Raw genomic sequence first — 11,325 nt, 5'->3', positions numbered from 1 at the left:
ATTTGTGAGCACTCTTCTCCTTACTATGCATCACAACAAATCCATACCACAAACATTGCTATTTAGAGAGTGGAGAGAAACTTAGGGAAGATAGTTTTTATAAAAACTTGAAGTGTTTCTTTCCTCTCCACTCGTTAGCTGTAAACTTTCCTAGACAAATGAGTTTCAAGTGCATTTTGAAAGGTCTATACAGAAAGAAATTTAGTTCTTTCCATTTTAATGGCTTGCAGTCGTGATGGAAGTTTTTTTTTTTTTTTTTTTGTTCTTTTCCTTTTAGCCAACCTTAACGCTTTATACAACATTTCAAGCTCACTTATTCTTGTTCTGCCCTCTGTGGCATCAGAGTACCGATCAGCACCTTCTATGTAATAATCCTTCACGTAATTGAAAACCAACTTGTTTCCCCAGCCTATTTTCCAACTTAAATAATATTAGTTCCCTTAACCTTTCCTCTGAGATTCTATTTTCCAAGCTATTAATCATGTTTATTGCTTGTCCTTAAACCTTCTTCAAGTTTCCCAAGGTCTTTTTAACTTAGTGAGTCCAGGCCTATACATGGCACTGTGATTGCGCTGCGAGAATTACTCCTCACACTGTATGCAATGTTCTTCTGCTTCTGTGTCCATGTAGTTCGAATTGCTAATTCACCTTTGAAATGTGACTCTTACACTATTCTAGTCATTACTGTCGCTTTGTATTCTTTCCCATATAATGATCAGATTTTATTTCTATGAAGTATATCTGTATTTGTTTAATTCTAAACCTTTCTGATTTTAAAAAACATTTTTAATTAGTTATTTTGTTTAAAATATGGTCATCCTGCCCATCTTACCTAACTTGGTATTTGGTTTTTTTTTGCAAATTATATGTTTGAGACTTTAAAATACACTTATAATTTTATATCAGAAAAGACACTGATATAAGATTAAAAACAGACTCAAACATTTCTTTATTTGGAAACTTTTTGTTTCATGTGTGGTTCACTTTTAAATGAAATGAAATTGAAATCAGAGGCACATATTCCTTGTGTAGCTATAATTGCCAAAACATTTTTCATTTCCAATTTTATCATTGCCACCTTCTACACAATTATTTCCTACAAACTTTTTAGCTGTATTGTAGACTTTGTCTCCTCCCACAATGGGGCATGTTTAGCCCATTAATACTGAGACCACTTAGCACACTTATTCTAATCTTCCTTACATTCTTCTCTCTAGTTTTTCAACACAAGAGCAATAGGAAATATAATTTTATTTCATTTCCATCTTACATTTTCCTTCATATGATTTCTGCAGATATTTTTTCCATGCCTTACGTTCCAGTTTTCAGTCTATTTCATATGCCATAACAAATGTTCATGTATTATACCAATATATGGCAAACAATTTTTTCTCTGTCAATATATTTTAACAGCTAAGTAGACCATGCATTTTACAAACACATCTACATAATGCAATGCATTATTTAAAAATGAGTCATATAATATTAAATTTTCCTATAACTACCCAATTAAACTAGTCTAAACCTGATTTGCTTGAAGAAAAAAAATTACCTTATAAAAACAGAGATATTAAAATGTTGAGGTATGGTTCCTTTCTTGTCATGGACAAAAATCTACTGAGATTCTGATTCCTTGAGCTAAGATCTGTCTATTTTTCTGGAGGAAAAAATAGATTAATTAAAGCCTTGAATGTTTATTTCTCACCTTTTTTTACTGAATTCCAAACAGTGCATTTTGACATTTATGTAATCTAGAGCAGGAGTCCCCAACCTCCAGGCTGTGAACTGGTACCAGTCCGTGGCCTGTGAGGAACTGGGCTGCATAGCAGGAGGGGAGCGGCACGAGCCAACGAACCTTCATCTGTATTTGAAGCTGCTCCCCAGAGCTAGCATCACTTCAGCTCCACTTCAGATCCTCAGGCATTAGATTCTCATAGGAGCACTGGTCCCTGGTGCCAAAAAGGTCAGGGACCACTGATCTAGAGATTCCTCTGAGTCTCTTTTCAGTTCTGCTGAATCTTAACAATTCTTGCTCTGGCTTTAGATTATAAATTGATCTCATCTTTATGTGCCTGTTGTTTAGAGCATTTTGTCTTAACTTGATTTCTAGGAATCCAGAAGGTATATGAAATTCTTAAAACCTAAATACAAATAGATGAAATCATATGCTAGTTTCCACAATTCACATGTTCGTTTAATCTTCACAGTAATTAATATTAAGAACTTAAGTATAATGTTTAAATTGGATAATGTCATGCATAATCACAACAAGCCATGATTAGTTACTACTATTATCATCCCTGTTTTACTGAGATATGAAGTGGTCCCACCTCTTGACGGCGTATAGGGGTTACAAATGGTGAAGCTGGGGTTTCATCCCAGGTACTAAAACACCAGAGTCTGTGTACTTCTAACTAAATCACCCAGCAGAGGAGATTGGTGTTTAAGATGCAACTGATATCAGGAGGCACACCTAACTGATTCCTGATCAGCTATTCAGTACATTGCTTGTTAATTCTCTTTGGGGCGACAATAAAGCCATCAGTGTTTTTCTGTACAGTTATTTGTCAGTTTTCTAAACAATTTATTGTATCATTAGTTTGAAAAATATGGTCACATTAAGTGTTTACATTCCTTTTTAATTGATCCCACAATAATGATATATTAGAAAAGTCTGACCTGCATTTAAAAATAAGACTAATTGACACATTACATTTTTAAACTATATATCATTTCACCAAATAATATTGTAAAATAATTAAATCTTCATGATACATTATAATTTATTTATCAAAAACTTTAAAATGAAATCTCATGCTGAATAATTTTAATAAACCATTTTATAATTAAGAATTCCTGAGACTATTTTAATACTAACTTATCATCCCCAAACTGTCTTTTATCAAAGGCTGAATTCCTTTACTTTCCATTCTAAATCTAAAACTAGGTAAACCAGTCCTGGCACCAATATTTCTGATCTCATTTTTCATGTCCAGATAAATTGTTAAGTATGTATATGGGGCAAATGCATGATCTTTTTGGCAGTCTTTTAATTTAGACTATTAGTATAGGGCTTGCTTCAGAATTTGATACGCATTGGCAAACCTATAGTGAAGGTTTAGTAAATAATGCAATCACAGCAGCAGCTGGGCTTTAGGTATGCCAACAGTCAACTTAGAGCTTCCTAGGCTGCCGGGGCAGGTGTTAGTGATCTAAATGAGGTTGGTGAAAAGACTTTTATTACTTTACAGTAATTCTGGCAACTAGACCTATGTTCCTGCCATTCCAGTCTTGGTTCCCACTTTGTTTTCTGCAGTTTTCCAGCAGGTTTTTAAAAGTTTTATATCACCCCCAACAGCTTTACTACCACCTCTCTCTCCAGCCCAGATGAAGAAGTAATGCACAAAATTGTAGTACTTTATTTTGCAGTATACATTAGAAGCCTAACCATAATTTAACCATCTTGCCAGTAGTTCTTTTAATAACAAAGTGACCCTAGCCATAAGTGCAAACTCTACTCTATTTTGTAATAAAAGTGATGTATTATCTTTTCTCAAACATTAAATCAACAAAATTGATGGAGAGCCTACTGTGTATAAGACATGTTTATAATAACTATTTAGGAGTAGTTTTCCTGTCTTTAAGGAGCTTAAAGACATTTGGAGAAGCAAGCTATCAACTATGAAATAAAACTTACAATAGATGTTAGCAATTGACCAGTGCCAAATTGATGGTTATAGATATCAAGTGCTATAGAATTCTCAAGGTGAAAATATACAGAAAATTCACATAAATAGACTCTGTGGACTTGGTAAGGCATAAAGATAATTAGAATTTAGATAAAATCTAAAGAGATATAAACATAATATAGAATTGGCATCTATTCCAGTTTATCTGCAGCAGATGGCCTGTGTATGAGAACAATGGGAGATAATATGAGGAAGTAATGAAGCAGTGGTGATGACAGAGTAACAGTAATTATAGTAACGGTAATAATATTAAAATAGATAAAATGTGGGAGCTTACTATAAGTTAAACACTGTATTCTAGATAGCATCTAGTTTAATTCTCAGAACAAAATAATATAGCAGGTAGATTTTCTAAATCTTATGTATTAGGAAATGGAGGCTTGGAAAGAGTAAATACTTGCATAAGGGCAAGTTTCCATAATGATGACACCAGGGCTTGAATGCAGAGCTCTTTGATGGTAAAGCCATTTCATTTAGCACGGTTTCACTTCACCATCAGAGGAACAACTTAAGGCAAGGGGGCACGAGGACACAGTTGGTACAAAATAAAATTCTTTAAGAGGATTAATTTGTCAGATACAGATATAGACATATATGTCTTAGATATGCCTCAGATAGACGTATCTGTATTTCACATAGATGTATATTAGAGCAAAGAGAGACCAAAAGTCGTTTAGTGTACCTTATACTCTCACCTCCTCTTCTATATCCTTGTTCTTCTCAAATATGGCAGGCACCTTAGGGCCACTATACTGGTTGTTTCCTCTGCCTGATTTGGACATGTTGCTCTTTCTTCCTCTGGATGTACACATGGTTCATTTTCCATTTCTTTTAAAGTTTTACTCATATGTCACTTTTTGAAGGGACCTCACTTGATATTCTATAAATTATAACCAGTGGTGAACCTTTCATCCCAAGTACTGAAATATCAGAGCCCACGTGCGTCTAAGTAAACCACCCAGCAGGGGAGAACTGGCATTTAAAATGCAATTGCTCGTCTACAGCCTTGCCACCCTGAACAAGCTGGATCCCTTCTGATCTCGGAAGTTAAGGAGGGTCGGGACTGGTTAGTACTTGGATGGGAGACCACCTATGAAGACCAGGTGCTGTAGGCATAAAAAATAAAAACATAAGGGATTGTAAACTGACAAGGTCCTTGCAATCTGTGAAGTCAACCAAGGGTTGCCTCGCCTAAAAAAATAAAATAAAATAAAATGCAATTGTTATCCGAAGACATACCTACCTGGTTCATGATTAGCTATTTCAGTACATGGCTTATTAAGTTCTCTTTGAGGAGAAAATAAATGAAAGTCTTCATCAGTGTAATCATACCTTCCCCAGCACTTCTGATCTCCCTTATGTTATTCTGAATTTTCCTTTTTTTCCATAGCGTTTTCACCTTTTAATATATTCTGCAGTTTAGTTACTTATTATGTGTATTGCTCATCGTCTCTCTCCCCTCTCTAAAATATAAACTCCATAAAGGCAAAAAATCATTTCTTTTTTATTCACTGTTATATACAAGAGCCTGGAAGAGATTCAAATGCATACAGTTGCTGGATAAATATTTTTCAACTGAATGATCGTATTACTAAAATTTATTACACAAATAACAAATACTCATTATAAAAAATTAGAAAATATATAAAACATAGTAAAACATTTAAAGCAATCATACTCTCACCAATAATAAATATTATTAATATTTATGTTATAATTTTATGCATTAATATATTTATTACTAAAAATTAGTTTTAGAGCTATTCATTTTAAAAAAACATTAAACACCCAAATCAAAAGGATTTTTTGATTCTTTTATTTGGAAGAAATATTTATTACTATGCATTTTAATTATTCAACTTGACTTTTGTTTTTCACAATTTAAATGTATTTTACAATATTTATGTCTTTAATTTGAATGCAAAATATAATTAAAGGTATGATGCTCAGTAAGATTTTTACAACAAACATGAAGGCAGTGTTTAAAAATATCCAAATGTTTATAATCCCAAATGGGATTTCAAAGGAAAAGCTTTCATTGAGATGAGGCAAAAAAGATGAATGTAGAAATGATACTACTGCTAAAACACTTTAAATGTCCAGATCGGTAAACTACTCAAAAACCTTTCGATATTTCCATTGCCATATTTATTTAACTTTAATATAGCATTCAACACCTTGATCAGCATTTATTATTTCTACATCTCTCTGTCTTGTATATTATTTTTCTCTAAATCATTCTCCATATTGAAGGGAGCAATATATCTGATATAGCTTAAAACCAAATATGTGACTTCCATATATATGAGAGCCTTTACAATTTAAACTAAAAGAATAAACTAGTAATAAAAATTAAGAAATTTTTCGAAAAAAAGACTAAATATTACAAACAAAGTTATAATTAAAGTAGATAGGGTGCTTCTGGAGAATGAAACACTGAAAAGTGTTTTGGATTATGTGATCGGGTAAAGACTTTCTGGGTGGGTGGAGTTCTAGCTGAGAAGTGAAGGATGAGAAAAAACTCAGCCAAACAAAGAATCTGTGGAGGAGAGCTCTAAATCAACAAATCTTCAAAGGAAAAGCCTCAAGGTGGAAAACACAGTCAGCAAAATGCAACTAGAGCTCATTGAATAAAAGAGAGCAATGTGAGTTGAGATTGGCGAGGCAGATGACTGCAAAATGATAGAAATTCATAATCTCTAGTAATGAGTTTGAATTTTACTCTCTGTGAAATTAGAAGTCCATGAATGATTTTAATCTAAGTGTTACCTTATCTAATTTAGGATTTCAAAATTTTAATCAAACTTACATGTTATTGTATTGGGCAGAGGAATAGCTGGAACTGGATATACAAGATTGGAAGCTATACTTTGTAGTTAAAAATACTGTATTATATATTTGAAAGTTACTAAGAGAGTAGATCTTAAATGTTCTCACTACACACAAAAAATGGTAATTATGTGGTTATGTGAGATGATGGATATGAAAAGGAGCCTTACTGTGGTAATCATTTTGCAGTATAAAAAAAAGAATGATTAGAAGCACAGTGATCAGATGGCCTACCAAGATTTTGAATCTTAAGACCAAAGTTGAAAGAATTAGCATATTTTACCTAATTCCTAATACCACACCGTACATTTAAATAATTTGAAAATCAGTTTATTTTCATACTTATTATTTTCATATTACATCAAAACATAATGTTGACAATTATGTATAACAGTAAATTACAACCTATTAGCAGTTTTTAGATCAACTTTATGTCTTTAGATAATTAAATATCATAGATTTTTTTTTAATGACTTCTCCATTTGTGGGCAAATTAATTCATCTTTTATTTGGCAAAATTATGTCTTCAATAAAACTCTTCTGTAGTGATTACATTGTTGAATTATTAGTTTAAAATGTTTTCTATTTCCTTTGCACATAAAAAACAAACTTAATCAGGTAGAGTTATTAGCAGGTCTCTTTTTCCAAACACTTGTCAAAGTTGATCTATTGGATTCTGGTTTCTGTAGTTGTCAAGTTGATGTTGAGAACTATAAAATACCTGTAGTTATTGGTTTTCCTTGTGGGGACCTAGTTTTCTGCCTAGACCTTTGTAGGTGCTTTTTTTTTTTTTTCTTGACATTTAGTAACTTTACAGTGATAAGTCTTACTGTGCTCTTATATGTAAAAGTTTTATAGGTAAATGAGCTGTTTTCTTTGGTAGGTTAAAAACAATTTGTGTTTCTAAAGTTTGTTTTCTTATGCCAGAGAAGAGTTTTGCTGTAATTCAAATTTGACTAAACAAAGTAATGACAGATACTTTGTTTACACAGTTCCTGTGTTTTGTCTGCATCCTAGATATTTTTACAAGAATGAAAATAACACTTTTAATTATATATGTTTCTAATTTTAAATTTTAAATCTATAAATGAATATAAAAACTAAATATTACCTTTGAAATAAACAAAAACAATGTTCAAATTATTCTGAGTAAATGATTTCAAGTAGGTGAAAACTCATAAATGGCAAAATGAAAAATAGTTATTTAGCTAAGAAGTTACAAGTGATTTTGTACATATATCTGTTCAAATGATTTGTGATGGTGATTTTATATCTTGCATTTTCCAAAAATTTTTGATAAATGTGAATTTTATAATTACAAAATATATTCATGTTAAGGAATTTTCTTTGAGAAAATATGGTTATTTATAATGTTTGGCAATGTTTTGCTTATTGAAAACGGTGTTTTGTGACAGCCATGAAATTAAGCACTGCCTCACTAAACCCTATGTCTAAGTCATAAAAATTAGGCAATTAGTCAAAAGGAAATGAAATAAAACTAGTGTTTTCTAATTCCTTTTTGTTATGTTTCCATGGAAATCAATGGCTCGGTCTATTTGAATGTTTAAAAATAAACTAGAATCATTCATTTGATACTTAAAACATTTACTGGATATCAATTATATGCTAATTATAATAATAAAAAATATATATTTCCCTTTATTCTAGTGTTCCTGAGATGAAAAATTTAGTTAGCTAGTGGCTAGAATTGATTGGTAGGTGGGAAATTATAAAATCTTTTTGTGAGGTCTTAATTAGAACCTTGGTAGTTAAGTTCACTTGCCTAAAGATTATTAAATGGAAATTCTCTTTTTCAACATGTCCATTTGTACTTATGAATACACTTTTGCTGTTATGATTGCTCACAAAATGTTTGACCAAAATATTTGTAACAGTAGCTCCATCTACTTAGCTCATATGTATTGGGAGAAATTTATTCTAAGGTTTTAGGCAGATGCTTTAATTTGTTTCTAAATTATACCAGTTAGGATTATATTCAGTTTTGTGAGAGAAATGCAAAATAACTGTGATTAAAAGAAGATAGAGAAGTTTATTTCTTTTTCATAAATAAAAGGCCAGAGGTAGAGATAGTCCTGAGCTGGCGTCGTAGTTTTCTGTCGTGGTAGTTATTTAGGCTTCTTTTATCTGTGCTTGGCTGTGCATGTATTTAATTTCTAGGGTCATTTCATGGTCCAAGGTGGTAGTTCCAGCTCTGACATCACATATCAATTTCATGAGCAAGAAGCGTAACAGTTATGTTTACCTCCCACTGGCCTGAGTGTAGTTGCAAAGTATAGGAGTAAATGTAATCTTTAGGCTAAATGAAATGTATCCTATCAAAAAATGTATCCTATATTTCTAAAGAATTTGAGACATTGATATTGGGGAGGAAAATTCTGGCAAAGACCATTGTTAGGCACATATGGAATTTGATACCACCTTATTTCTATACCTGGGGTACTTGCCAAATTAAAAAATCTATAAGGGACTTGACCCAGGGGTTTTTTTCTCCGTTATGCTTCTATATCTTATTTTCAACATGGGCGAGTAATCGCATTGAAACATAAGGCAAATTATATCATTTTCTGCCTGTAAACTTACAGTAACTCCCATCTCATTCAGAATAAAATCCATTCTTCACCATGGCTCTTAAGGCCCTCCATCATATTGGCCCTCACTATTCCTCTGACCTCCTACCTCTAAATCCCTTGCTTATTTTTCTTTTTTTTCTAAATAAGCCAGGTATGTTTCCAAATTAGGATATCTCCATACCTTGAGAGACACTTTTCTTGACCACCCAGTTACTCTCAATCACTTAACCTGCTTTATTTTTCTTAACAGAAATATCAGTCCCTCAAGTATTAAGTTTGAATTTATTTTTACCTTCTCTCACTAAAATGTAAACTCCATGAGAGCATGGAGTTTTGTTTATTGTTATTTTGTGTCTATTCCAATTATTCAATTCCTTTAAATAATGGCCATCCTTTTACCTGTTCTCCTAATCAGATATGAATGTCTAATACTTATTTTTTTTAAAAGATAAATGTTTTTATCTGTGAGAACTATTTTTCTGCAAAAGAGAGACATGATCTCTATAATAATTTTACTTACTCTTCTCTCATCCACTAGTTTTCCTATCCTTTTTCTGTGTTACCTTTAGAATACATTTACTTAACTTCCTTCCTTTTAATTATCACTTTCTAGCTTGTTTTTTCTTTTCTGATCATTTGTTTCTAATAGAAATTCTCTTAATCTATGACTCTTCTGATTTAGGAAATTTTGTTTAATATTCATATTACATATTTCTGAAGAGGTTTTCATCATGAATTAAATATCTATATGTTAAGGTTAACTTCTTACCACTATTTCCACTGCTGTTTATCTTTCCATATATTGAAGTCTGTCTCAGTCTATTCATTATTTTGGGCTAAGCTTTTCCTCAAGTATGAAAGTAATAAGATTTCTCAGTTTTAAAATAGCCTCATATGTCTTTTTTTTCTCTCATGACAGTATGAAGTGATGTCTTTTTCTCTCAATTCCATGGAGATCTGAATTCATTGTTTTCTACCTATTTTTGCAAATGAAAGGTTTAATGTTAATTTTTTAGTTTTTTATGCTTTTTCGAATTTGAGACCTATGTTTTAAATATCAAAAATATGACACTGAAAATCTATACAGAGTAGATAAGGATGGCAGATACCTTTGAAGAAGATTCCTATGAGGAAGAACCTGTAATTCTAGAGCAAAGTGAAAGCTGAATGTATTGGGAAGAGATAAATCACCAGGGGTAGATGGGATACAGATAGAATTATTTCAAGCCACAGAGACTGAATCCATCATAATCCTAACAAGAATATGTCTACAAATATGAAAAACAAAACAATGGCCTGCAGTCTGGAAACATTCAACATACATCCCCAATCTTCAAGACAGAAAATGCCAGAGTACAGTAAATATAGGACCATTGCTCTAATTTCCCATGAGAGGAAAATGATGCTCATGGTGATGCAACAAAAGCCTCTGCTTATATGGAGCAAAAAATGCCAGATGTTCAAAGTAGATTTAGAAAATGAAGAGACGCCAGATATCTAATTGCAAATATTTATTGGATCATGAGTACTTCAAAGAATTTTAGAAGATGTTTAGTCTATGTTTATAGACTACAGGAAAGACTTTGACTGGGTGAACTGTGAAAATCTATAGGTTTCTCTGAAAGAAATGGACATGACTCAGCCAGCACTTGATTGTTCTGATGCATAACCTATGTTGGAGATAGGAAGCCACTGTCAGGACAGAATATGGAGAGACAGAACGGTTTTCTATAAGGCAAAGATGTCCAACAAAGGTGCATTTTATCTCCCTATTTGTTTAATATATATGCAAAACATATATAAAACTGGGCTAGATTCAGAGGAAGGAGGAGTGAAAATTGGTGGAAGAAATATCAATAACCTAAGATATGCATATGACATCATCTTTTTGGCAGAAAGTAACAATGATTTGAAACAACTTGTTATGAAAATAAAAGAAGAAAGTGCCAATGCAGGACTGTATTTGAACATTGAGAAGACAAAAATATCATGATTACATAAGAAATATACAAGTTTAACAGAGATAATGAAGACATCGAAATTGATAATAATTTTGCTTACCTTGATTCAATCATCAATTCAAATGGAGATTGCAGCCAAGAAATCAAAAGAAGGCTGATACTCAGAGGGCAGCAGTAGAAGAATTAAAAAAGATT

General features: G+C 32.2%; 1 pseudogene; it reads left to right on the top strand.

Annotated features, from left to right (window-relative positions):
* The first annotated feature begins 4,745 nt into the window (after positions 1–4,745).
* Positions 4,746–4,864, top strand: LOC111729790 (annotated as a pseudogene).
* The last annotated feature ends 6,461 nt before the right edge of the window (positions 4,865–11,325 follow it).

The sequence above is a fragment of the Pteropus vampyrus genome, unplaced genomic scaffold (assembly GCF_000151845.1).
Source record: "Pteropus vampyrus isolate Shadow unplaced genomic scaffold, Pvam_2.0 Scaffold281, whole genome shotgun sequence".
Classification (NCBI taxonomy): Eukaryota; Metazoa; Chordata; class Mammalia; order Chiroptera; family Pteropodidae; genus Pteropus; species Pteropus vampyrus.
This window is presented reverse-complemented; position numbering and strand designations above follow the sequence as displayed.